The sequence below is a fragment of the Ambystoma mexicanum genome, chromosome 4q, assembly GCF_040938575.1.
Source record: "Ambystoma mexicanum isolate Mex_15411 chromosome 4q, UKY_AmexF1_1, whole genome shotgun sequence".
Classification (NCBI taxonomy): domain Eukaryota; kingdom Metazoa; phylum Chordata; class Amphibia; order Caudata; family Ambystomatidae; genus Ambystoma; species Ambystoma mexicanum.
The window spans coordinates 102,658,175-102,683,608 of record NC_090928.1 but is presented as its reverse complement, the minus strand read 5'-3'; the positions used below and the strand labels follow the sequence as shown (position 1 = coordinate 102,683,608).

General features: G+C 50.2%; 1 protein-coding gene across 2 annotated transcripts in view; it reads right to left on the bottom strand.

Annotated features, from left to right (window-relative positions):
- The window catches only part of DZANK1 (double zinc ribbon and ankyrin repeat domains 1), a 1,110,268-nt gene that overhangs the window by 638,879 nt on the left and 445,955 nt on the right, over positions 1 to 25,434 (bottom strand). The gene's annotated exons all lie outside the window — the stretch shown is intronic.

Genomic DNA, 25,434 nt, shown 5'->3' with positions numbered 1-25,434 from the left:
GGTGTAGTCGGGGGGGAGGTGGCGGGGGTTTGTGGGCAAGGCGGGGGGTGGATGATTGCAGGGCGGGGTGTGCCTGTTATGATAGTGAGGGGAGCGGGCATGGTTAACATTGGCTGGTCGGTGGTGGGGTTCAGGGGAGGAGTGGTCTTAGGGTGGTAGACTCGCCATCGTGCCCCTCTGGCTTGGAGTTTGGAGGGGAATGGTAGGGAATGTGAAGGGGGGTGGGATGAGAGGGAAGGCAGATCGGGGAGTGGGGGCGGTCCACTGTTAAGACGGATTTCTGAACTCTGTCCTGGCGGTGCAGAAGTTCAGAAGGTCAACCTAATTACTTGGAACAGGGTAACCTCTGGACAAGCCAGACCAATCAGGGTAGCGATCGCGGCGGTCAAGACTAGGTCTCAAGAGGGGTGAGGGTGACTGAAAGCCCGCAATGAGCACACAAAGCAAGGACACTTACAAACTACTCCAAACAGGTGTTATATTAAAAATATATACACATTTATTCCAAGGCCTTTAAAACAATGACCGCAGCGAGAAATCACAATACAACTCTAGTAAACCAACACATACCATACCAATACAATATATATACAGATACAAACAAGTCTATAGCGTTAGATGCACGAAATGTGTAGTCCACCTAAAAGGGAAGGAAAACAGGCAGTGCGAAATAATGCTTAGACCCAGTCCGCCTTCAGAGGCACCTAACTAAAAGGAAGTCCGAGCCCTACGAAGAGGGGAGCCTTGTGCTCAAAAGTACCTGCACACGCTGGTGCCAACGGGCAAAAGGGGGAGTCTCTTCGAGGGAATCAGGCAGTTCAGTTTAGTGCACAAATGAAGAAGAACAGAGTTCCGCGACTCAAGCGCAGCCTCCACGGTGGGCAGAAGCAGAGCGCGAGTACGGAAAGGCGTGCTGTTTTGACACAGCGGGGAAAAGCTATGGGTTCCTGCAGGAGGGTGACCAGTTCCTAGCTATGCTACTCACCGGTCCCCGATGCAAGCAGACCCAGGCTTCTCCGCGTCAGTTTCAGTCGCTGGCAGGTTCAGGAGAGCAGGGGACGTCTCGCAGCAGAGTTCAGTAAAAGATGTCTCAAACGAAGTGAACCCGCACAGTTTGTTACCACAGCAGGGCAACGGAGCGGCCGTGTGTATCTGAGCCAAATGTACACTACTCACTTCAGACCTGGGAACGCCAAGTGTACGAATCGTGTGAGAGTGACAAGGACTCGAAATACTACACAACCTGGCGGCGGTTACAGAGCAAGACTCCTGTGTAGGCTGGTCAGTCTGCTGGATGGCCCAGAGACACTTCCGAAGGCTTACGTGCAGGAGATGGTGAAGATGCCGAGAATAGCTGTTCCCGCTATTCCAAGGGTCGAAGTACCAGTACAGGCCTTCTGGTTCGATCAGAGGTAAAAAGGGTTTCACAAGGCGACAGCAGTGCAGAGGAGCAGTCCTTCAGCGGGTCACTAGCGATTCCTCGGTTCAGCCTCTTGGTTGCAGGATACTTGGCTCCTGTATTCCTTCGTTCGTGAGAACTCAGGAGATCGACATGGTAGTGGTGTTTCCAGCCCCCTCTTATCCACGGTTCCCTTATCGCCAAAACAGAGGGGACCCAATGGGAGATCCTCTCATCAACACTCACACCATACGTGGACCTATCACGGACCACGGTGGTCCCAGGCATTCACACCACCCTAGACTCTCTGGCACCCAGGATGTGTATTGGGACCAGACATCCCAGCCCACATCCTGGAGGCACACACAAGGCCTGTAGAAGCCCGCGAAAGCATCCGTGTTTCGCGGGAAAGTACATGCCCAAATAAGGAAGGCCCTGGGTCGGCTCGACCTGGGGAAGGTGAAGGGAGCAAGACGGTCAGCGGACAGGACAAAGGAGCCTCGTGGTCTGGCCATTTTGGGAGCCAGGCCACCATTTTGGGCTAAGCGCGAGAAACGCGCTTAAAATGCCAAAAGGAGCTCAAAACACAAGAAACGATCGCTGCCACCATTCCCGTCCGTGAATCACTTGCACCGATCAGTTACAATCCGAAAAGAGTATCTAGGGCCTGTAGAAGGCTAGAGACCCAAGAGAGCAGTAACTTAGCTTACAGTGCCCTCTTGTGTCATGTTGCACGAAAGCCGCAACATGATAAAGAAACTACGGAAAACAGCGTTTCCCGGTACTGACTGTCTTAAGGGCATGTCAGTTTCCCCGTAAGAATGGAGCGAAAGCCCAGAGGAGTGCAGCAGAAGGCTGCACTTCTCTGGCAAAGTCGAGATCAAGGTGAAAAACAACAGCAAAAAGTTTAGGGGTTGCCACATGGAAGGAAAATTACCCACAATTACGAAATCTTTCCTAACATCTACGGTGGTCGTTTCCGACAAACTCTGGTGGAGTGGGTGTACTCATGGTTGGTACAAGCTTTTAGGTGGAATTTAGGAGGGCTTTCTAATTGTAGTTCTAAATTCAGTGGGGGCACACTTCCAAGTTCAATTTGCACAGAGATGATATTAGACTATTAGGTGCACTTCTAGGTTTGACTGTACATAGAGGTGATATTAGGCTATTAGGTACTATTAGGTACACTTCTAGATTCAACTGTACACAGAGATGGTATTAGGTCTACCTCTAGATTCAGTTTTGTATAGAGGGGGTATTGGACTATTAGGCACACTTCTCTCAATTCGACTTTATGCAGGGAGGGTATTAGGCATGATTCTAAAATCAACTTTGTACAGAGCGGTTATTAGGGAGATTAGTCTATTCAACCAGGCACGGTATTAGACTAATAGGATATTGGGCACACTTCTAAATTCAACTTCCGCAGAGAGTCTATTGGGCACACTTTCAAATTCAACTTTCACAGAGAGGCTATTGGGCGCACTTCTAAATTCAACTTCTAAATGCACTTCTAAGTTCAATTTTCACAGAGAGGCTATTGGGCACACTTCTAAATTCAACTTCCAAATGCACTTCTAGATTCAACTTTTCACAGAGAGGATATTGGGCACACTTCTAAATACAACTTCCAAATGTACTTCTAGATTCAAATTTTCACAGAGGGGATATTGGGTACACTTTCTTAGTTCAACTTTCACAGAGGGGCAATTGAGACTTCTAGATTCACACTTCTAGATTCACAGAGAGGTTATTGGGCACACTTCTAAATTCAGCTTCTAATGCACTTCTAAATTCAACTTTCACAGAGCGGCTATTGGGCACACTTCTAGATTCAGCTTTCACAGGGATGCTATTGGGCACACTTCTAAATTCGATTTTCACAAGGAGGCTATTGGGCACACTTCTAAATTCAACTTTCAATGAGCGGCTATTGGGCACACTTCTAAATTCAACTTTGCACAGAGGTGTTACTGGGCACACTTCTAAATTCACAGCGGGGTTATTGGGCACACTTCAAATTCAGCTTTCCATGAGCGGCTATTGGGCACACTTCTAAATGCAACTTTTCATGAGAGGTCATTGGGCACGCTTCAAATTCGATTTTCACAAGCAGGCTATTGGGCACACTTCTAAGTTCAACTTTCACTGAGGGGCAATTGGTACACTTCTAAATTCAACTTCTAATGCACTTCTAAATTCAACTTTCACAGAGCGGCTATTGGTCACACTTCTAGATTCAGCTTTCACAGGGATGCTTGGGCACGCTTCTAAATACAACTTTCACCTAGGAGCTATTGGGTACACTTTTAATACAATTTTCAATGAGCGGCTATTGGGCACACTTCTAAATTCAGCTTTGCACAGAGGTGTTACAGGGCACACTTCTCAATTCACAGAGGCTATTGGGCACAGGGCACACTTCTACAATTGGGACACGTCTAGATTCAACTTTGTATAGAGAGGCTACTGGGCACACATCCAAAATGGTGAAGGTTGAGTGGTAGGGTAGTATGGCGAGAAGTAATTGCTTCTGTCCCCGCCCTTGCCACACTTACTTGTTGGTGGCTTCTTGCTTCTCCTGCTGATACCTGCAATTACGACTTGGAGCCATCTCTGAAGGAGCTGTCCTTTGCCTCAGGTCCTTAGCCGATGGGCTGCCGGGCAGAGGGCTGCCCTGGGAGAGCTGGTAATGGAGGAGAATCTTTCGTCTCAACCAATTGGATCGGGAGTGGGCGGGATGGTAGGCGAGGTAGAGGGAGGGAAGGTTGGTGTAGCCAGTAAGTGGAATAAGGGAATACTAGGGGCACGGGGGACCCTGGATGCAAAAATACACAAAATGCCCGCAAGAAATTAAGTTTAAATAAGCACAGCTGCGCCACTCGCCTCGCTCGCTTTGGAAAGAGCCGAGGGTGGGTGGTGCAGCTGACTAGGTTCGGGAGGGTTTCTAAGGACCAATCAGAGCTTGGAGGCGGGTCGGGAGGGGAATCAGGAAGGGGTCGAGGCAAAGGGGAAGGCAAGCGTAGGACAGAGAGGCCTGGGGCCAGGAAAATGGGCGAGAATGGCCTGGATTGGGGGCACGCAGGCTCACAAAATGCACAGACACACTCACCGGGTTCTTTTGGGAAAAGAGCAGCGCTCGGATCTTACGGCATTGTTAGGCCCAGCACACAAGGTCCTAAGGACCAATCAGAGCTTGGAGGCGGGTCTACATGCCTCTGCAGTCCTCTTCATCTTAGTTCTTATAGGATTCTGGGACATTAGTTTGGGTGCCCAAAATTAGGTTTTACTACTTCCTGATTACTTTTAAGGGTAGATTTAATTCCCTTAGTAATTTTAGCAGAGGGGCTGGGGTTTTTAACTTGTCTAGAGGACGATGATCTAGAGAAGACATTTCCGCAATCCTTTCTAGTATACCCTTGGAAGTGAGGAGGGCTTTTAACGTTAGATTCCAAAAAGAGTCTTTCTTTTGGTATAGTATACTTTGTATACTTTGTTACTATAGTATACTTTGTTGTTACAACTTTAGGGTTCACTTCTCTTGGCACAGTGTCAAGAGTTTCCTCACTACCCTGGGCACCGTCTCAACCCAGGTGATCCTCCCGCAGCCATACCCGCAGGGTTGGGAATCAGGAAGCGTCTGCCTTCCCCTGGCCACCTGGGAGGAGACTTTAGGCAGGGTTTCAGTGAGGGATCTGCAGGATTCTTCACAGTCCCTTTTTGGCCAGGTATCAAGAACACAAAGATGACACACACCACAAGAGGTCAATATTGAAAAAACAGTAAAGAAATACTGTATACATCGTACAGTACAGGCAGATGGATAATATATGTATTTATTTTTTATTTTATTGTGCATTTGTTAGGCGCTTATACAGTAAGTCAGCTCTGTTTCAAAGCGCCCACAGGGCAACAGGGAGGGAACATGTGATTCAAAGGAACACGTTACTTACCTGTAACTGTTGTTCTCCAGCATGGGTCTGGCATGGATTCACATGCGAACCCTCCCTCCGACCCCTCTGCCCCGGAGTTCTGGTGTAGCAGGAGATAGCCGCTAGATGAATCTTGATGGATGCGTGTGCCAGCCCAGCCTTGGCCAGCGACAGCAAGTACGGCAGCACTTGAGGGGCCGTAATCCGTAGAGGGTTGATCTGTGCACGGCACCAGACAGAGAACCTCTTCCATTTACGTCCTTAGCACTTAAGAGTCGAGGACGCCCTGGCCTTGGCAAGTACCTCCTTGCAGACCGCCGGGAAATCGTAGCTTCCAAAACTCTAATGCTGCAGGAGCCAGGCCTGCAGGTTCAGCGATCCTGGGTCGTGATGCAGGATCGCGCCTCCTTCCCTGGCCAGAAGATCTGCATCCATCGGTAGCTTGACTGGGGGGGGGGGGGGGGGAGGGGGCGCCGACATGTCCAGAAGGTCCAGGAACTATATCTGCCTCTGCCACGCTGGTGCGACGAGGATCATCCTGCACCGGGACCGTCTGAGTTGACTGATGAGTTGCAGAAACAACGGCAACAGTGGGAACACATAGAGGAACAGGCCGTCCCAGGGGAAGGAGAATGCATCGCCCATGCTCCCCGGCTCGATTGCCCCATCGTCGGAATAGGCTATCCACTTGATCCTGCCGAAGCTCCCACTCATGGCACGAGCGCAGCTCCCTGCTGAGTGAGTCGGCGACAGTGTTCTTTACTCCTGTCAGGTGGAAGGGTACCAGGAACATACCCTGGGCAACGGCACAGTGCCACAGGTCCTGCGCTTCCTTGGATAGAGCTGGGGATCTGGTGCCCCCCTTATTCCGGATGTAGAACATCAAAGTGGTGTTGTCGGTGAAGACCCGTACCACCTTACCCTTGAGGGACAGGAGGAAGGACCAGAGGGCCCAGAACATGGCCCAGAGCTCCAGGCTTGATGTGTAGAGACCTCTCCTCTGGGAGCCAAAGGCCTCTTGCGTGAAGATCTCCGGTGTGCGTGCCCCATCCCTCCACGGAGGCGTCCGTCGTCACTGTTTCCTGATGCCCTGGGTCTGGAAGTCCATGCCCGCCGTGAGATGCGCACAGGTGCCCCACCACCGGATCGCCTGACGGAAGATCTTGCCTTTGAAACTTCCCGACAATTGTACCCAATGTGCGTCGAGGAACTCCTGCAGCAGCTGCATCCGCAACCTGCACAGACGTACGAGGAAGATGCATGATGACATCATGCCGAGCAAGGACTTGATGGACCTCATCCTGGCAACCTCTGTGGCCAAAAGCCGTTGTACATTGCCCAGGATGCCCTTTATCCTCTCCTCCGACGTTGAAGCCAGCCGTGTCACTGTGTTGAGTCTGGCTCCCAGGAACAGGGCGTCCTGCGATGGCACCAAGCAGGACTTCACAAAGTTTATCGAGAACCCCAGTTCCATGAGCAGGCAGATGGTCCTTGCTGTGTGGTCGACGGCGAGTTCTCTTGACTTCGTCCAGATGAGCCAATCGTCTAGATAGGGGTAGACGTGGACTCCCTGCAGGCGTAGCCGCGCCACCACCGGTGCCAGGCATTTGGTGAAGACCCTCTGCGCCGCCTTCAAGCTGAAGGGCAGTGCCTTGAACTGATAATACCGCCCTTGGACCACAAAGCGCAGAAACTTTCTATGTCCTTTGTGTATGGGGATGTGGAAGTAGGCATCCTCCAAGTCCAGCGACAACAGGAAGTCGCCTTCCTCCAGTTGTCCCAGTACGTGCTGAAGGGTGACCATCTGGAACTTCTGAGATTTTATGAATTTGTTGAGGCGACGGAGGTCTAGAATGGGCCGCCAGCCGCCGGTCTTCTTTTGGACGAGGAAGTACCGCGAGTATACTCCGGAGCCCCGGAGCCTCTTTGGGACGAGTTCCATCGCCCCCTTCTTCAGAATTGCTCGTACCTCCAGAAGCAGCTGTGGAATGTGGTTTTCCTTCCTGGCCACTGGTGGAAAATGGGGACACTTCCTTTGGAACTCCAGAGTGTGCCTGTGGGCCAGGGCATCCAGCACCCAACGGTGGGTGGAGATGGACTTCCACACGCCGAGTGTGCCTGTGGGCCAGGGCATCCAGCACCCAAGGTCAGTGGAGATGGACTTCCACACGCTGACTAAGTTCGCCAGCCGGCCTCCCACCGAGGTGCTCGGGTGGGGGTCCGACATCCCGGCCGGTTAAGTCTTGCTTCGCCGAGGTCTTGACACCTTGGGCCCGTTGGCGATGACGACTGTGTCCACCGGCCTTTTTTTTGCGGCCTGTGTAGGCTTCCTGCGACGAAGAGCGTGCTGCCTGGTGGTACAACGAGTATCTGCCCCCGAATCCCTTGGAGGCACCTTGAGACTTGCCTCCGGAGGTCCGAAAGGACAGCCGTCACTGATGGAGTGCCCAAGGCACGGCCCGTCTCGGTGTCCGCCTTGATGGCCTGCAGCGACTCGTCCACTGCCTTGCTGAACAGGTTGTTCCAGTCGAAAGGCATGTCCAGCACCCTGGTCTCCACGTCTTGACGGAAGTCGGTGGCCCTGAGCCAACCGCACCGGCGAAGGTAAACGCTGTTGCCCATCTGGCAAAAACCGGTGTCCGCGATGTCCGTGGCCACCGTGATGGCTTGGTCCGACGCCACCTCGCCTTCCTGCAGGATTTCAAGGGCTTCCGCCCTCTTGTCGTCTGGGAGGAAGTCCAGGAGGGGAGCGATCTTGAACCACAGCTCCCTGTCGTAGCGGGCCACGATAGCAAGGGCGTTGACTGCCTTGATGGTCGTCGCTGCCGACGAGATGACCAGTCGCCCATGGCGTCGAGCTTCTTCCCCTCGCCGTCCGGCAGAGAAGTGGAAGTTGATGCCGTTGCCCCTGCTGATTTCTTCTTGGCCGCCATGGAGACCACCAAATTCGGGGACGGCTGTACCCTAAGGCACATAGGCGGGAAGTCTGGAACCTGGCACTTCTTCTCGTACTGGTCTCTCTTCGCAAGGGCAGTGGACGAGTTCTTCAAAGGGGACAGTCCTTCGTCCCAGATGTCGTCCAGTAACAGGACCAAGAGTACGGTCTTCTTCTTGGCCTCTCGTCGTTGCTAGAGGAACACTTCCGTCTTCCGCTCTTCGGGGCATAGCTGGAAAAGCTCTGATGCCCTGTCGATCATGGTGTGAAAGGAGCCAATTTCATCAGAAGGGGAAGCCCGGGGAGGGGGTGACGGGAGATCCGTTCCGTCGTCACCACCGTCGTCGTCCGTCCCCGCTGTCTCTGTCTCATCCCCCGGTGGAGGGGATGGAGGTGAAGGATTGAAGGGTGGGGAGGATGGACTCGCCTTCGCTTGAGTGGAGGACTCCCCGACGGTCCAGGCGCTGCTGGATCGTCCACCGGAGGTAAGGGAACCTTGTCCTTATCTCGGTGCACAGGGTGTGCAGAGCCAGCAAAATGTCATCTTGCCTGTCCACCGGCGGTGACATTGGTTGCGACGGGAGTGCCGGCAGCGGCGTGGTGTCCGGTTCCTCGATCTGCCGTTCTTCATCAGCTCCACCCTCGCTCTCTACATCCGCCTCGTCAGGATCCTTCCCGTGGGCCCCGACCTCCTCGAACCTCTTGTCCAGAGTTGCCTTGATGCCAGACAGCTCGTCCTCGGAGGCGGTATCTGAGTCTGTCAGGACTACCTCACCTCCTCCTTCCCTCTTTCTCAGCCTGGGGTTTCACATTTTTTTTCTCAATTGGCTGGAAAGACGATTCCCTCTGGGATGGCACGGAAACTCTAGGCCTGGAGGCCGTCTCCACTAGGGTCGCCTCTGCAGGCTTCGCCAGGCCTGCCACGACTCCCTCAATCGAGGCCTTAGCCAGGTGAATCTGGGCCTTTACGACCTTGGGTGTGTCTGAGGCCTTCACCATGGGGGGAGGGTCACCGCCTCGCCTGGCATTCTCCGTCGGGACCTGTCGGGGCTTCTCCTGAAGCTTACCCGGGTTCTCAGACTTCCTTTTCACTGAGCCGGAGCTTTGGCTTGCGGTTGATGGCGTCAGTGACATCGCGCCCTGTCTGGCAGCCGAAGAGCCCGAACCAACGGTGCTCCCGGTGCTCGCCCCGTCTTAGAAGACCGCTCAGACTTCTTTTTCTCACCTGTCGCTGGGCTCTTCGCCTCCAGCCAGTCAGCAAGACGTTTACAACGGTCCTTCATGGTCCGGACAGACATGTTCTTGCAGAACGCAGTCTTCCTGCATGTGGAACTTGACAGCATGAAGGTAGTAGAGGCACCGGGAGTGCTCATCCTCCTTGAAGACGTTCTGTAGTCTACATCCTGGCCAGATCCTAAACAGCTTGGATCCAACGGGCGTCGAGTCTCCTTTGTCTTGGGCCATGTCCACACGGGGTAGGCCTCAAAGATCTTCCGGAATCCGCCATGAAGTGAAATTCGATGAGGGGTATAGAAATTTCCGAAACGGGTCCCCGTTATTCGGAAGATGAAACGGTGGAGGCTCGATTTGTCAGAAAAATAAAGAGTAAACTCCTTGAAAAAAAGCAACATGCAGTAAAAGCTCGAGAGCTAAAGCACGAGGACTCCCAACACTTGAACGTGCGGTAAAAATATGAAGATGGCTGCCAGAGGAGGGGCTTAGGTAGAGGGCAGTCATTGGCTAGGGGCAGTATGACCCAGAGACCAGTGATTGATTATTAGTAGAAAGTCAGTTCAGAAACTAAACAAACTGATTTTTTTCTTTTACCGAGAATTCCCAGCCTGACGACGGGGAATATTCATGAGCATGTGAATCCATGCCAGACCTCATGCTGGAGAACAAGAAATACAGTAGAGGATAAGGACGAACCTACTATTCCTTCTGAGTGTTCAAAACGTGCAAGTGCAGCGAGAAGAGGGGAAGTGGAAGTGGGTGTAGGTGCTGGAATGTCCATGCACGTGGGTGAGCAGCGGATGAAGGGCATAGTATGCTAAGTGCTATGTGACCAGGTGCCGCATTGGGTAGGTAGTGCAAGCCTACAGGTAGTAGGCCAGTGGGTTGACGAGGCAAGCGCTGCGAGGTAGGCAGAGGCTGGAGCGATTGGGTGTGGGAGGCCAGGATCCCAAAGGATACATAAGGGCCCTGGTCACCAATCACAGCGACAGAGATTATCAAAGGAGGGAAGGAGGAGGTGAAGAGGAAAGTCTTCAGGAACTTCCAGAATTTGAGTAAGTCCTGCTCAAGACAAAGAGGAAGGGGGAGGCTGTTCTATAAGAGGCAGCCAGCTGATGAAAGTGTTCAGCCTTCAGCCCTCTGTTTAACGAAACGTTTTACTCACAGAGAGTTGGTGCCAGAGGAACTTAGTAACGGAAAGTTGCAGATTGTGTGGTCCCAGGCCCCAGACAGCCTTGTGGATTATGCAGAGGGATTTGAATTTAATCTGTGCAGCAACTGGGAACCAGTGGAAAGTTTTTAGCGCAGGTGAGATACAGTCCTTTGGCTTAAGGTCAAGGATAAGTCTTGCTGCCCTATTCTGGATTAGCTGGAGGGGTCATAGAGTTGAGTAAGGTAGATTCAGGAGAAGGCTATTGGAGTAGTCAAGCCTAGAGAGAACCAGGGCTCGAGTAACATTGAGATTCTGGGGGAATTTGAGAACAGGGAGAATTCCTTTGAGAAGGAAGAGTTGAAAGTGGGACTTCTTGGCAATGTCCTGAGTGTGAGGGAGGAAGGAGAGAGAGAGGAGTCGAAGATGACTCCAAGGTGTCTGGTCGAAGAGGACTCCTCAGATGAAGTACCAGGGGGCGAACCCATAGAGGATGGCCAGAGTGAGGGGAAAAGAAGAGGGGGCAGGGGTCCCAATGAGAATGATCTCGGTCTTGCTGGCATTGGAAGTACACCCAGACTGGATGGCTGATAGGCAGTCAGGGATTATGGAAGATGCAAGAGGGTCAGCAGGAAGTTTGTAGAAGAGTTTTGTGTCATCTGCACAGCACTGGAAGTTGGTGGAGGAGGAGGAAATGAGGATTGCCAGCTGAGCAAGGTAGGTGTTGAAGAGCCAGGTGGTGAGGTTTGAGCCATAGGGGACACCACAGGTAGAGAAGGAAGTAAGGGAGAAGAAGGTTCCCAAAATGATGTGGGACAATCGATCAGTTAGGAAGGAGATCAGCCAGTCCAGTGCCCGCTTCTGAGATACCAACGGTATCATGGAGCCTTTTTAGGAGGATAGAGTGGTTGACTGTGTCGAAGTCAGAGGAGAGATCAAGTAGGATGAGGACAGCTGGAGAGTTAGAGTCCAGAGATGCAAGCAGTTCTTCACTGTTGTTCAGAAGAGCAGTTTGTGCCTCTGGATGCTCGGAATCCATATTGGTGGCCATGGAAACCATCGACAAGTTCAGTGTGTGAGGTAAGTTGTGGAGAGGTCAACTTCTCCAGCAGTTTCCCAAGGAAGGGGGTGATAGAAATAGGGTGGTAGTTGGTAGGGTCTGTTGAAGGTTTTTTCAGGAGGGGGCGCACAAGGGAGTGCTTGACGGAGGAGGGGAAAGAGCCAGTGGCAAAAGAGTGATTGCAGAGATCAGCGAGTGCGGGGGCAAGAGAGACAATGTTGTTCTTGATGGTTCTGGAGGAGCAAGGGAAACCCTGTTTGGAAGAAACCTTCATAGGGCGGACAACTCTGGTGACTTCATCAGGTGTGACAGGGGAGAAGGAGGTGAGAAAGGAGAAAGGAGGGTATGAAGGAGCCATAGAAGTCAAGGGTTTGAGGGATGGGTTGGGCAGAACAGTAGCAAAGGTGCTCAGGATGCAAGTGTGTGGCCAAAGCATTGCAGAGGGCCTGGGACGGAAGAGGGGAGGAGGAGATTGCGGTAGAGTTAGCTAGTTCCCTGCAGATTTTGAAGATCTCAGCCCTTTTGTTGGAAGCGCCAGACACTGTGCCTAGATGTGGGCCCTTTTCTTGGCACAGATGGAGTCTGTACTGTCTCTGGAGCAGGTGGCAGGTCAGTTTGTCAAGAGGGTGAGCCCGAGGTTTGCCACTTTTGTTCCGCAGCTCTGCACTTGCGTTTCAGGGCTGTAAGTTCAGAGTCGTGCCAGTTGTTAGATTTGGAGGCAGGTTTCAGGTGGATCCTCATGATTGGGGCAAGAATGTCAACGCCATGGGCATCTCATATACCAATTATGCAGATGACACCCAGGTGCTTATACCTCCGAGTGGTGGCTGCCCCTCTGACATGAACACCCTCAACCGCATCTACTCCACAATTCAATCTTGGATGGCTGAAAACTGGCTTTGTCTCAACAGTGAGAGAACTGAACTCTTTTTAATTTGATCCACAGCAGTGCTGGGCAAATTGGACACGCAGTATTGCTCATTCACAATAGACAACATACCTATCAGTGTATCTCAAGTAATCAAGACACTGGGCGTATATCTTGAACCTAGTGTGACCATGGAGAGGCAGGTTAATGCCATCGCGTCCTCAGCAGACTATCATTCGAAACTAATCAATACAGTCAGGCCATTCCTATCACAAGAGAACTGCCTCACTATTGCAAAGGCCATCCTTGGATCTAGGCTTGACTATTGCAATGCCCATTTTGTTGGAACGTCCCAAAAAAAACTTGGCCAAACTCCAGCTGGCTCAGAATAACGCTCTAAGGGCCGCAACTTGTAACTCACGTAGGGATCATATCTCTGGTGTCAGAAGACAAGTGCACTGGTTACCTGTCAAAGAAAGGATTGTTTTTAAAACACTGGATCTCACACATAAATGTCTTCATGGGTTAGCCCCCCCCCCCCCCATCTAGCTCAAAGGATCATCGGACAAACATCCTCTAGACCGTCCAGGACTGCTTACGCCAATCGCATAATTGTCCCTCCTACATGCAGAGTGCAAGCCGGTGGCTCAGCTTCCCAACCATGGCAGCGACATACTGGAACACCCTCCCAGCCCAAATCAGATTGATCGAATCTCATGCAGCCTTCCGTAAGGCACTAAAAACTAGCCTCTTTGTATGACTGCCTCCCCTTCCAACCTGTTTTGCGCCTCGTGCCCTATGTTGCTCTCATACCATGTACTGTACTGTGAAATGTAACCTGTGCCTTATCTACGGACCCTCTGTAACTAAGCAATTGTATCTAACTGGGGCCACTCACCTGTAACCCCGAAGCAAGCCTACTTTCATCTTCTTCAGCACCTCGTTGCCCATGGGTTGTAGTGCGCTATACAAATCCAAAAATAAAATAAATAAAAATAATGGCCAAACAGAGGTTGCTGAGAGCAGAGTCGGTGGTACAATGTTATTACAACGCCAGCATGTTTTTCGTTGAGTTTTTTTGCTGAAAGTTTTCAGCCGTAAAAAACTAATTGTAAAATATGGGTAGGGGTGGGTAAGGAGATACAAGGGATAGGGTGGTGTGGGGAATAGGGGCTAGATAATAGGTAAGTGGGGATTTGGGGGGACCCCATTCAATGGGTTTTTTCGGCCGTAAATATCCAGCAAAAAACTCAGTGACAAAAAATGTGGGAATGTAAGAACATAGAGCTGAGTCTGGCCAGGTAAAGGGGGGATGAAGGTGGAATGCGAAGGCAGCTGCCGACACACGTTTCATCGGACGGATGTTCGTGAGCAAGGTTGGCAGGGCTGGAGGAGGTGCAGTCAGAGGGCCAAGGGGACCCAGGTGGAAGGAGAGGAGAGAATGGTCTGACAAAGAGAGTGGAGTGACCAGGGGGCCGGGGGAAGAGAGGTCAGAATGGATGAGGGCATCCAGAGTGTGTCCAGCTAGGTGGATGGGACCAGAAGGGAGAATGGAGAGGGATAGAGAAGTGCAGAGGTCATGGAAGAGGGTGGATGCTGTGACAGGGGAGTGCAGTTGGATGTTGAATTTGTCCATGAGAAGGAGATTGGAGGTGGATGAGAGTAGGGAGGAGCAGAAATCAGCCCATTCAGAGAGGAACAGGATGGCAGCGCTCGGGGGCCTGTAGATAGTAGCAGTAGTCGGAGAGGAGGAGGGAGAGATGACCAACTTGCATACCATGCTCTCGAAGGAAGAGTAGAGCTAGGTGGGTCGGACGGAATAAGGAACCGACCCAGGGAAGACTAAGGCAACACCACTGCCAGCACAGTGAGGTCATGGCTTGGAAATGATCTTAAAGCCATCAGGTAGAAGGGAGTCAAAAGCAGCATCTGAGCTGGCACTGAACCATGTCTCGGTAAGAGCGAGAATGTCGAGGCCAGTGTCTTCAAGAAGGAGGCAGATGTGGGCAGAGCGTTTGTTAGGCAGAAACCTGTGCAGTTCCCTCTGGGACCACTGCAAAAGATTTAAGACTACAGGTGTTTGGCAGTAAACCCACTTGGTAGCAGTCTGTACCACACAGATTCACTTGGTAGCTGTGGCTGAGCAGCCAGACTTCCCTCAAGAAGAGTTAGGCAGTATACAGAGTATTCACAATAGGTCAGTAGAACACAGTAGAACAATTAGACACTGACCAGAGCTTGGTGTAAAAGAGATATAATTATTTATTTAAAACCACATCTAGAAAAACACACAGGCACTAATGTTAAGCAGTTCAAAAACACGCTCACTAAAAGATATACACTCTCTTAGAAGAATATTAGACAAGTCTTAAGTAAAGCCCCACTTATTTTCAGACAGCGGTGAGCGCTTAACGCAGATTAATAATTCGTTTTAAAAGGGAGAGAAAAGCAGAGTATAATTTGAAACAGATCCCAACACTTTCACAAGAACACAACAAGAGAGGAAGGCAAGTAAAACCATGAAGTTAGAGTTCAGAAGGCCGGATCCACTTTAAGAGGATCAGAACGAAATGTGTCCAAGGTCACACGGTTGAAGTGCACAAGAGTCTTGCAACGGTTCAAAAAAAAAAAAAGAGTTGGACCAAAAGAAAGGGACCAGTTAGAAGGTCAAGGCGGCCAGCCCAGTCCAGAAGAACAAGTTACTTACCAACTGTAACGTTCTTTCGATTGGATGTTCCTCCCATGTATTCCTCATCTTGTGATAAATCGTTATCTCCAGCTTCGCTGCTTCGGAAACATTTTTCTCGGCAGAGGGCGCTGTGCTCGAGGTCATGGCGTCGATTGTCCCTCGACGTACTCCGTACTCTGTCGATGTCACCGATGGTATAAGTAGCTTGAGCCGCGCCTGTTGCTTCAGTTCTGTTTTTTCGATGAAATATATATATAGGAGGAACACCCAGGCGTGTCCCATGACCGATACATTCTTCATGAGAGGAAAGTGTAAGAAAACGTAAACTGTACTATGGGGTAGGATGGGAGGGTCGATGAGGAATACGTGGGAGGAACATCCAGTCGAAAGAACGTTACAGTTGGTAAGTAACTTGTTCTTCGAATGGATTGTGTCCTCTCACATATTCCTCATCTTGTGATAGGCTCCCATAGCAGTATACATTTTTTGGAGGTGGGAGTACCATTTCAGTTTTCGTGGACAGAATGCAGAACTGCCTTTGCAAATAAACCCTCGTTAGAGGAGGCAGTGTCCTGACCATTTCCCCCTACATTGGGGTACGCCAGCTGGAGATATATTTTTTCCTACATATCACTTCTCTTCTCCCCTAGACATGGGTCCCCTTACCCAGTCCACCCTCTCTACCCCTGCAGGCAGGCATGTTTACCTGCTTGCTTGCTGACAAGCTGACTCTTCCATGTCCCCTCTGTGTCCATCTTTTGCGACACCCTGTGGGCGACTGATTCCAGTGCCCACTCCCTACGTGGCTCCAGAACTGGTGATATCCCCGCTCACGCACGTACCGCACTGCGTCTCTGCCTGGGGGGGGGTATTGTTACAGTCTACAGCCGATTTTTAGGATCGCTGACACATTAGGGGCATGCTCCCATTGCTACGCATGGCTCTCCTTAGCCACGATCCTCCGTTTCTCTTCCTCAAAATACACCGTTGGTACTTTGGAGCCATTGGCCCACTCCTTTCACAAGAGCGGGTTCTGGGCACACCCCGGCCTCACTCACATTCCACTCCGCGAGCTGGTTCACTGTGATTTTCACAGTAGATTGAGGCCACTCCCCCCATGCCTACGTACACATTCCAGGTGTTCCCTGGTAACCGAGCCGTGCTCCGGTTTAGCAGTACAAAGCAGCACGCAGGCTCGCCGGCCAATTTCTGCTGACGATGCGGGTGTGGCGCCGGCAGCCAATGGGTGCCCACACGCCTCTCACTCCCGCCCCTCACGGGGCTTTTTGTCTCAACTCTGCGTCTACTTACACAGACAGGCTTCGCCCTTCACTATACAGATTCCACTGAACGCTCTGCTCGCGCCCCCGAGACACAGACAATCAAGGTGAGCCGTCAATTTTCAGTCATTTAGAGCCCTGCTTTTCTACTCCCAGCCCCTAGTCTCTTCCCTCCCGCCGCCCGCTGTACACTTAGGATTTCTCCCTCCTCTTTTTCCCCTAGGTCCTTTCCAGCTGACAGTCTCTGTGACTGCAGCTAGTTCCTGGAACCTCCAGCAGTGCCGTTGGGGTTGGCACTCTCCCACCCACGGGGCCTGACTGGATATTCTCCATCCTATTTTTTTGGAACGCTATCCAGAGCTCTACATTCCCTTGAACCCTTCGAAGCTGGGTCACATTTGGTACCCTTTTCACGGCGGGTCCCTAGTACCCCTGTGTTTTTTGGATCTGTTCTTCTACAGCTTCCAAGGTACCACTTTCAAATTGGTTTGTCTCGGCGGGAAGCGGGGAGCACTCAATGTGTTTGGCACCACACTTGGGGAGCATGCTGGATTAGTACTAGCTCACTTCTTTTCCATCATTTCCCTGTTTATTAGGCAGACACAGGAGAAAGTGCTGCATGATTTTATTCATACTTCACTTAGCTTTTATTGTGGAGAGTCCCCCTGCTATCCATCTACCTCCAGCACATCCTTTACCATTACACTTGATTTTAAACCCTGACGCACCCACTAGGATACTAACTGTAGGGACCACACACCCCACTTACATGTAGTCTCTTCTTGCTTTCTTACACTTAATTCTATTTTACTTCATTTTCTTGCAGAACTCACCAGCCCTGATGAAGGCGGAATATTAAAACTGGTCATCAGCCTATAAGGGACCGGCCTCCGCCGAAATGCACGAACGTGAGGGGAATGTGGGGATCATTTTATCCACCCACACATCCTTACAAACCGATTGGAATAGATTCCCCCACTGTGTTGGCAAACCTTGGAAACAGACATTATACCTGAACAATATTACCAGGATTTTTTCTGTTGGACTTCACCCTTCCAGACCTCTAGACTGGGAACATTTAGGATACATCCCCTGACTAGAGCAGCACAACAAAAGGTTGTTTCTCTGGGATTTGTCCCCAAGAGCGTGGTAGGACAGGCAGACGCACCCAGGCCCTACTACTCTGCTGCCAATACTAAACCGCATTTTCGGTTATATTCTCTTTTTCAGCCTATCACTTTTTTACTCCTTTCTTTTCTGCATACCTGTCGTTCTTTGGACACCACCGCTTTGACATGAATGCATCTTTTTCTGTGATGAAATAACAGATTAAGTTTAGGTGTGTGTCACACTACATCAATTTGCTCTATATGCTTTGAGACTTATATGTTTCTGTTGTTGTTTTTTCACTGTTTTTTCATTTTTTCCTTGTCGATTCATCACTTGTTGATTGTTTTACATATATTAAAAATCCTGGTTACGTGATACTTGCCTCCTTTTGGTATCTTATATAATGTGTCAAGAGGATTTATTTTCTTCAACTAATGTACTATAGCATTCATTGCTTAAAACTTTGAGCTAATTAGAGGATCCCTGGGAATCACATGACCCCCGTTTCAGCTCTAAACCCTGGGCACAGCGACACTTCCCTTTTCCATGATTTACAAATAAGAATGTTTAACAAAGGTATGTATTGTTTTCCAGGTTGCAGCTGCACAAATGTCTGCTGCCGGGACTCCCCTCTTTAGAGCCGCAGAAGTAGCCATTCCCCTTGTAGAATGGGCACGAAGCCCATCTGGTGGTTCTTTTCCCGCTAGTCTGTAGCATTCAACTATGGCTAATATGATCCAGCGGGAAATGGTCTGTTTTGTTACAGATCAGCCTAATTTTTGACCAGTGTAACCCACAAACAGTTGGTCATCTTGCCTCAATTTAGCCATCCTAGAGATGTAAAAACTAAGAGCCCTCTTGGGATCTAATTTATGTAATCTCTCCTCTTCTTTGCCCAGGTAAGGAGGAGGATAAAACGTAGGAAGTACTATTTTTTGTGACAAATGGAAGTCCGAGACTACTTTTGGCAAAAATAAGGTTTAACTTTAAGGACTACCTTATCTTTATAAAAAATAGTATATGATGGTTTGCATGAGAGAGGCTGAAGTTCGCTAACCCTGCGGGCTGATGATAGGGCCACAAGGAGGACAGTTTTTAGAGTCAAAAGCCTCAATGGACATGAGTGCAGAGGCTCAAAAGGTACGCAAGTCAAGAATTGCAATACTAAATTTAAGTCCCAGGCTGGTACATGAAATGGTACTGGAGGGTATACATTAGTGAGCCCCTTTAAGAATTGAATTAATAACGGTATTTTGAAATATGAAAACTCTTCCGAGGAGCGCTTGAAAATGGACAGCGCAGCAAGGTATCCTTTTATTGTTCCTATATGGAGCCCCAGATTAGCTAGATGTAGCAGAAAGGAAAGCACCATTGGGGTGCCACACTGAAAAGGGTCCACTTACTTGTCTTTGCACCAGTTACTAAACCTATTCCAGTGACATCGGTACAAAGACTTTGTTGCTGGTCTTCTGGCCGAAAGCAAGATTTCCATTACATCATCCGGAAGATCCCAATCCTTGTATCTCAACCTCTCAGAAACCATGCGTGAAGGTTGAGTGTCTTGACCTCTGGATGGAGAACCCGACCTTCCTCTTGCGAGAGAAGATCCTCTCTTTGCGGAAGACATATTGAAGGGCAAATGGACATGTCTAGAAGGTCCGGGTACCACGTCCTCCTGGTCCAATCCGGGGCAATTAGGATCATGGTTTTCCTGAACTTTCTCAACCTCCTGATTACTTGAGGAATCACGGGGACTGGGGGAAACGCGTACAGCAGTGGAAACTTCCATTCCACTTAAATGCGTCTCCCAGAGCTCCTCTTTGAGGAAATTCCCCTGAGCAGTACTCATCACACTTCTGGTTGATCGCAGTGGCGAACAGATCCACTTGAGGGGTTCCCCAAAGGGCGAAGATCTCCAGAAGGACTTCCTGAGCCAGCTCCCACTCGTGAGAGACCGTGCTCTGCCTGCTCAGAGCGTCTGCCGCCGTGTTCTTCTCTCCGGCTAGGTGAATTGCCGACAGAGAGATTCCTTCTCATATTGCCCAGAACCAGAGCTGCATTGCCTCTCTGCACAGTGGCAGTGACCCTACACCTCCTCTCTTGTTGAGATAGTATATGGCCACTGTGTTGTCCGTCATTATCAGAACATTCTTTCCCTGTACAGAGGGCAGAAAGGCCTTCAGAGCTAGTCTGATTGCCCTCAGCTCTAATAGGTTGATGTGTAGTTTGGACTCCAATGGAGACCAACGACCGCTGATTGTCAGATCGTTGGTGTGTGCTCCCCACCCTGTGAGTGAAGCGTCCGTCACTACCGTTATCTCCGGCCATGGTTGCCAAAAAGATTCTCCCTTGAGAATGTTGTTGTTGAGAGCCCACCATAGAAGAGCCTGAGCAACTGCGCTCGGGACTTGCAGAAGATCCGACATATTCCCTGAGAACTGGGACCACTGAGTTCTGGGTGCCCATTGAAGGGATCTCATTCTCAACCTGGCCTCTGGTACTAGGAAAATGCAGGATGCCATGAGGCCGAGCAACCTGAGAAAATCGAAGGCCGGTAGACGTTGGGCATTCTGGAATTTTGTTACCATCTGCTGGATGTGGAGAGCTCTCACATCGGGAGGCGAGGCTTTTCCCGATGAAGTGTCCAAGACTGCTCCGATAAACTGGAGTTTCTGGGCTGGTATCATGTGGGACTTCTTGAAATTGAGGGAGAAGCCCAGTTTGTGGTGGAAGTGGCAGGTGATCGAAAGATGTTCCTGAGCTTGTTCTGGAGAACTTGCTCTGATCAACCAGTCGTCCAGGTAGTGATATATGTGAATACCTCCTTTCCCGGGACTTGCTGCCACAACCGCCAACAGTTTGGTGAAAACCCTCGGGCGGAGGTCAACCCGAATGGCAGAACTCGAAACTGATAATGAGAATTGCCAATCGCGAACATCAGGTACTTTCTGTGCTTTGGATGGATTGGCACATGAAAGTAAGCATCCTGAAGGTCCAATGATACCAACCAATCTTGGAGTTGGAGAGCCTGAAGGATCTGAGAAAGAGTCACCATCTTGAACTTGTCCTTCCTGAGGAACTTGTTCAAGTTTCTCAAGTCCAAGATGGATCTCAGTCCTCCGTCCTTTTTTGGGATGAGAAAATATGCGGAGTACCAACCCCTGTTCCTCTCCGCTACAGGTACCAGTTCTATGGCACCTTTCTCTAGCAGGGTTAAAATTTCCTGCAACAGGAGCGGATCCGGAATTTTGACGGAGTTGGCTCCCGGTGGATGATTCTGAAGCCTTTTTAGAAAGGGGAGACAGTAACCTTGGGCTACTGTTTCCAGTGCCCAAGCATCTGAGGTAATGCCCCGCCATTCCTTCAGATGTTGAGAGATCCTGCCTCCCACTGGTGTTTTGTGTAACAAGGTCTCAGAGGGATTTGGAGGCGGCTGCAGGAGTGGCTGAGGGTACAGATGCCGCTCCTGAGGCTGATTTTGCACCTCTTCCCCGTGCTCCACGAGGGAAGTTAATTTTGCCCCTTTAAGAAGCCTGTCCTCTTCCTCTACCAAAAGAGGAGTAGTATCGAAAAGAACGACCCCTCCAGGAAGATGAGCCGGAATAGGGTTTTAGAGGCTGGCGCAAAGAGGCGCTAAGTGATTTAGCTGCCGCTTTCGAGGTCTGAAGTTTTTCTAGGCTTTCATCAGCCTTTGTGCCAAAGAGCCTCGAGCCATCAAAGGGCATGTTGAGGAGTCTAGCTTGCACGTCCGTTGTAAATCCCGACTTCCTCAACCACGCAAATCTGCGTAGCACAACGCTTGCAGCCATGGATCTGCTGACACTATCAGCAGTATCCAGTCCAGACTGGAGGCATTCCCCCATTGCCTCCTTCCCGTCTTTGACTATATTCAGGAAGCCTTCCCTTTCCTCGCCTTCCGTAATATGATCAGCTGCCACCGAAATACAGTCCCACAGGGTATGGGTAAACCTGGCTAGGGTACAGGTGACATTTGCCGACTTAAGTGCCATACTGCCTGACGTGAAAACTTTACGTGCCCAGGTGTCAATTTTTTTATCCTCTCTATCTGGAGGGATAGTTGGATAAGCCGTTTGTTTTGAAGTGGATGCTGCTTGAATGACTAAACTCTCTGGAGTCGGATGTTTATTCAAATATTCAGGATCCATTCCAGCTGGTCTATATTTTCTTGGAAAAGTGCTATCTGCAGCAGCAATGGTTTCTGGTTTCTCCCAGTTTTTCTCCACAGTCCTTTGAAGGGCCCTGTGAAAAGGGAGAACAGGATCCTTCTGAGGTCCCTTGACGATAATATCCGTCATGTCATCTTGTTCAAAAATGGGTGACGTATTACCCCAACCCATGTATTCAACTACCCTGGTCATAAGACCCCTGTACCCAGCATCTGCATGCTCTGCAGGATCAGGTTTGGCGAACTCTAATTCTGGGGCTGTGTCAACTCCGCTGGCAGAATGGAGAGTATCACTCAGGTCTCTCATTTTAGATTCCTGGTCAATAAGTTCTTCAGGAACTTGTCTTGTACCATAAGTAACTCCCAAAGAAGTAACTTCGTCTTCTTCTGAACCAGACTCTTCATAGATTGCAGACATAGATTTGAAAAAGTCTGATCTGGGCAAAGGAGTGAATCTCCTTTCTTCCTCTTCCATCTGCTTCGAAGGAAATGGCAAATCCCTCGAAGTTTTCGAAGATGACTTCGATAATGGCGTTGATGACGCATTTGGCTTTGGTGTCGAAATTATCGACGTCGAGGGCGTCGACGAAGTTTTCGAAGTCTTCGACGATTTGTGTTTCTTGGCCGGCAATGGAGAGGTGCTCGACTCTCGAAGATTCTTCGACGGTTTTACGTCGACTCAAGGTTTTTCGTATTCCTCAACGCTACTGGACTTGGCCATAGTAGCCTTGGACTTCCCTTTGTCGTCCAATGGAGCGACTTTAGGGGTATGGCTTTTTCGAGGTTCTTTCGAGGGGGTCAAGGCCTCATTCTCGAAAACCTCCATCTTTTTGCGGAATTCTTCCCACTTACTGGGAGAATCCGATTTAGTCGGACAACGAATTTCTTCGGTTGACTCTGAAGAAGAAGATGATGAGGGAGATCTATGTCTCCTCTTCATTTTTTTCGATGACGACGAAGAATGTCTCGATCTACTCCTAGATCGAGATCTCTTCGAGTGCCTATGGCGATCCGATCCCTTAGAATCAGTCGCTTTCTTATGTCTTTTTGACGAAACCTTTTTTGAGGCCTCCCTCCCCACCGACAGTTTACCTCTCCTCTCAAGAAGAGCTTTTTCGGTCATCGATTGGCAGGACCCGCAGTCGTCGGTTCGGTGACTGGAACCGAGACACCAGAGACAAATCCCGTGGGGATCGGTAATCGATATCTTAGACCCACAATCTGCACACTTTTTAAACCCAGTTCTGGGTGTCGAAGATGACATTTTCTTCACAGAAAATAGAAGCGCACCGTTCTTAATAGCGAAGCTAACGGAAAAACGGAACTGAAGCAACGGGCGCGGCTCGAGCTACTTATACCATCGGTGATGTCGACAGTACGGAGTACGTCGAGGGACAATCGACGCCACGACCTCGAGCACAGCGCCCTCTGCCGAGAATTTTTTTTTCCGAAGCAGCGAAGCTGGAGATAACGATTTATCACAAGATGAGGAATACGTGGGAGGACACAATCCATTAGAAGGTTAAGGGATTATTATTACCTTCTAGCAATCTTTAGGAAAGGGAGGCTTGGCGGACACGGTACCTTAAAGTGGTGAGAATACTCCAGCGGGGGCAGTTGTTCCTGGCAGCGGATGCAAGTCGGTGCTTCGTCGGGGGGAAGAGAGGATCTCGTGGGGGAGGAAGACAGGAGTCCGTTGCACTGCCAGGGAAGAAACCAGCCGCGGAGTTCTCAGGTAAAAGGAGCGGTCCTTTTATTTGCGGTTCAGTGGTAAGTGGCTATCCGGTTGCCGGGGTGGTTGGCACGGTCAATTCGACCACAAGACGTCCTGGGATGCGAGGAAAAGAAGGTAAACTGGTTGTGCCCACCAGTCAGGGGAAGAAGCCTCTCCAGCCGGGAGATCTTCTCTGTCGTCGGGAAGTGGCGAGTCGGTTCCGCAGGGCTCCACCGGTGGTGTCGTCGTGGTAGGTCGGCTCAGCTTCTCCCTCGTCGGATTCTCAGGTCCTGTGGCGACTTCTGAAGTTCCAGTCCTCAAAGCCCTGCTTTTATGCAGCACGCCCCCATTCACTCAGCCTAGCTGTCAATCAAACATGCTAAGTGGTGAGCCGGCCGGCTCACCACTTGGGCCAATCACACGAGAGTGAGACTTGAGTTACCAAGGTAACTCAGTCCAGGGTGCCTAAACCCCCTCCCACACACCCTGTGGTACCCAGACAGAGTGGCACCACTTTTGGAGGCTTCTGTGGAGAAGCCCGCCAAAAAGTGGAACAAAGGGTTCGACTTGGGTTGGAGTCACAGAAGAGAACACAAACGCCATTTTAGAATCAAGTCCTGGCAAAAAATACCAACCAGCGAATTAATATTAAATAAATAAACCGGCGGTATGTTCGAGGCTATGAGAATTAAATAATTAAAGTTGGTAGCCTCGAACAATGGGAAAATCCCATATGGATATATTCGCGGTCGAATATAAAAAGTAGTATCCACTGCCAACAGCCAAAACTCGATCAGGGGGGACGGAGACGTGCCCCCTCGACTAACAGACCCCAGGGCAATCGAATTGCCCCGACCAGTATGTCCACAATATGATGTTTGTACCGGTTTCTGTTAATAATCTGGGACTAGTAAAGCCAATGGTGACTTTACATGCCCTGGGAGACAGTAGTCAGTCCCAGGGCATGGAGTCTATGGTGGGGTGTCACTATGACACCCCTGTGTTACTGCACGGAGGGTGCTGTGTAACACACATAGTAAAAACATATGAGGCCCTATAGGGTAAAGGACCCCATAGCCCATAAAACACATAAACAGTCAAAGGAACACCATAAATCATGTCCAAGAGTGGGAGAAAGAGAGTCTCACTCTTGGCAGGAGCAAAAAAATAAACTCCAGGAATCCAGCAAAGCTGCTTGCTGGGGGACTCACTAGGTTAGGAAATTCAGCCTAAAGAGAGAATTCTCCCTAACAGCGTTTATTGGCTGAGTGGGTGTTAAGAGTAGCCAGGTGAAGGAGGTCTCCGCCTTTGAAGGTTTTCTGAGGTGGTGTAAAGTGGCATGGTACACCAGTCAGAGGGGGAGCGACAGAGTGGTAGGAGGAGAGGCAGGTGAAGGAAGGTAATGAAGGATGGCAGGTGCCGGTCAAAGAGGAGGAGTTTGGGTTGATGGCCATGAACTAAGATAGTGCCTGTGTGGTAGACATTAATGAAGCAGCGTGATAAGAAGCCGGCTAAGAGGACTTCCAACTCGGTGCCGCCATAAGTGAGAGAGGTTGTGAAAGGGTGGAGATGAGATCAGGAGTCCATAGATCTGGAGAAGGGACAAAGAAAAGGATTTTGGTGATGACCTCTCTGGAAGTTGCACTGACATAGGTGTCTGCAATGGGTTGGCTCTCAATATGTCTTTTTGGTGCTTTTTCCTTCCCGACTTTGTAAGAGAAGGAGGGCATGTGATAGTGTAGCAGTTGGAGAAGATAGGAGAAATGGCATGTGCCATGAGGGTGGCAGAGGATAGTTGAAGGAAAGAGAAGAGAGGCTGCACGGCTAGTTCTGGCCCAGGTCACAAGGCGATCAAGTGGTTTCACAATGCAATGCAAT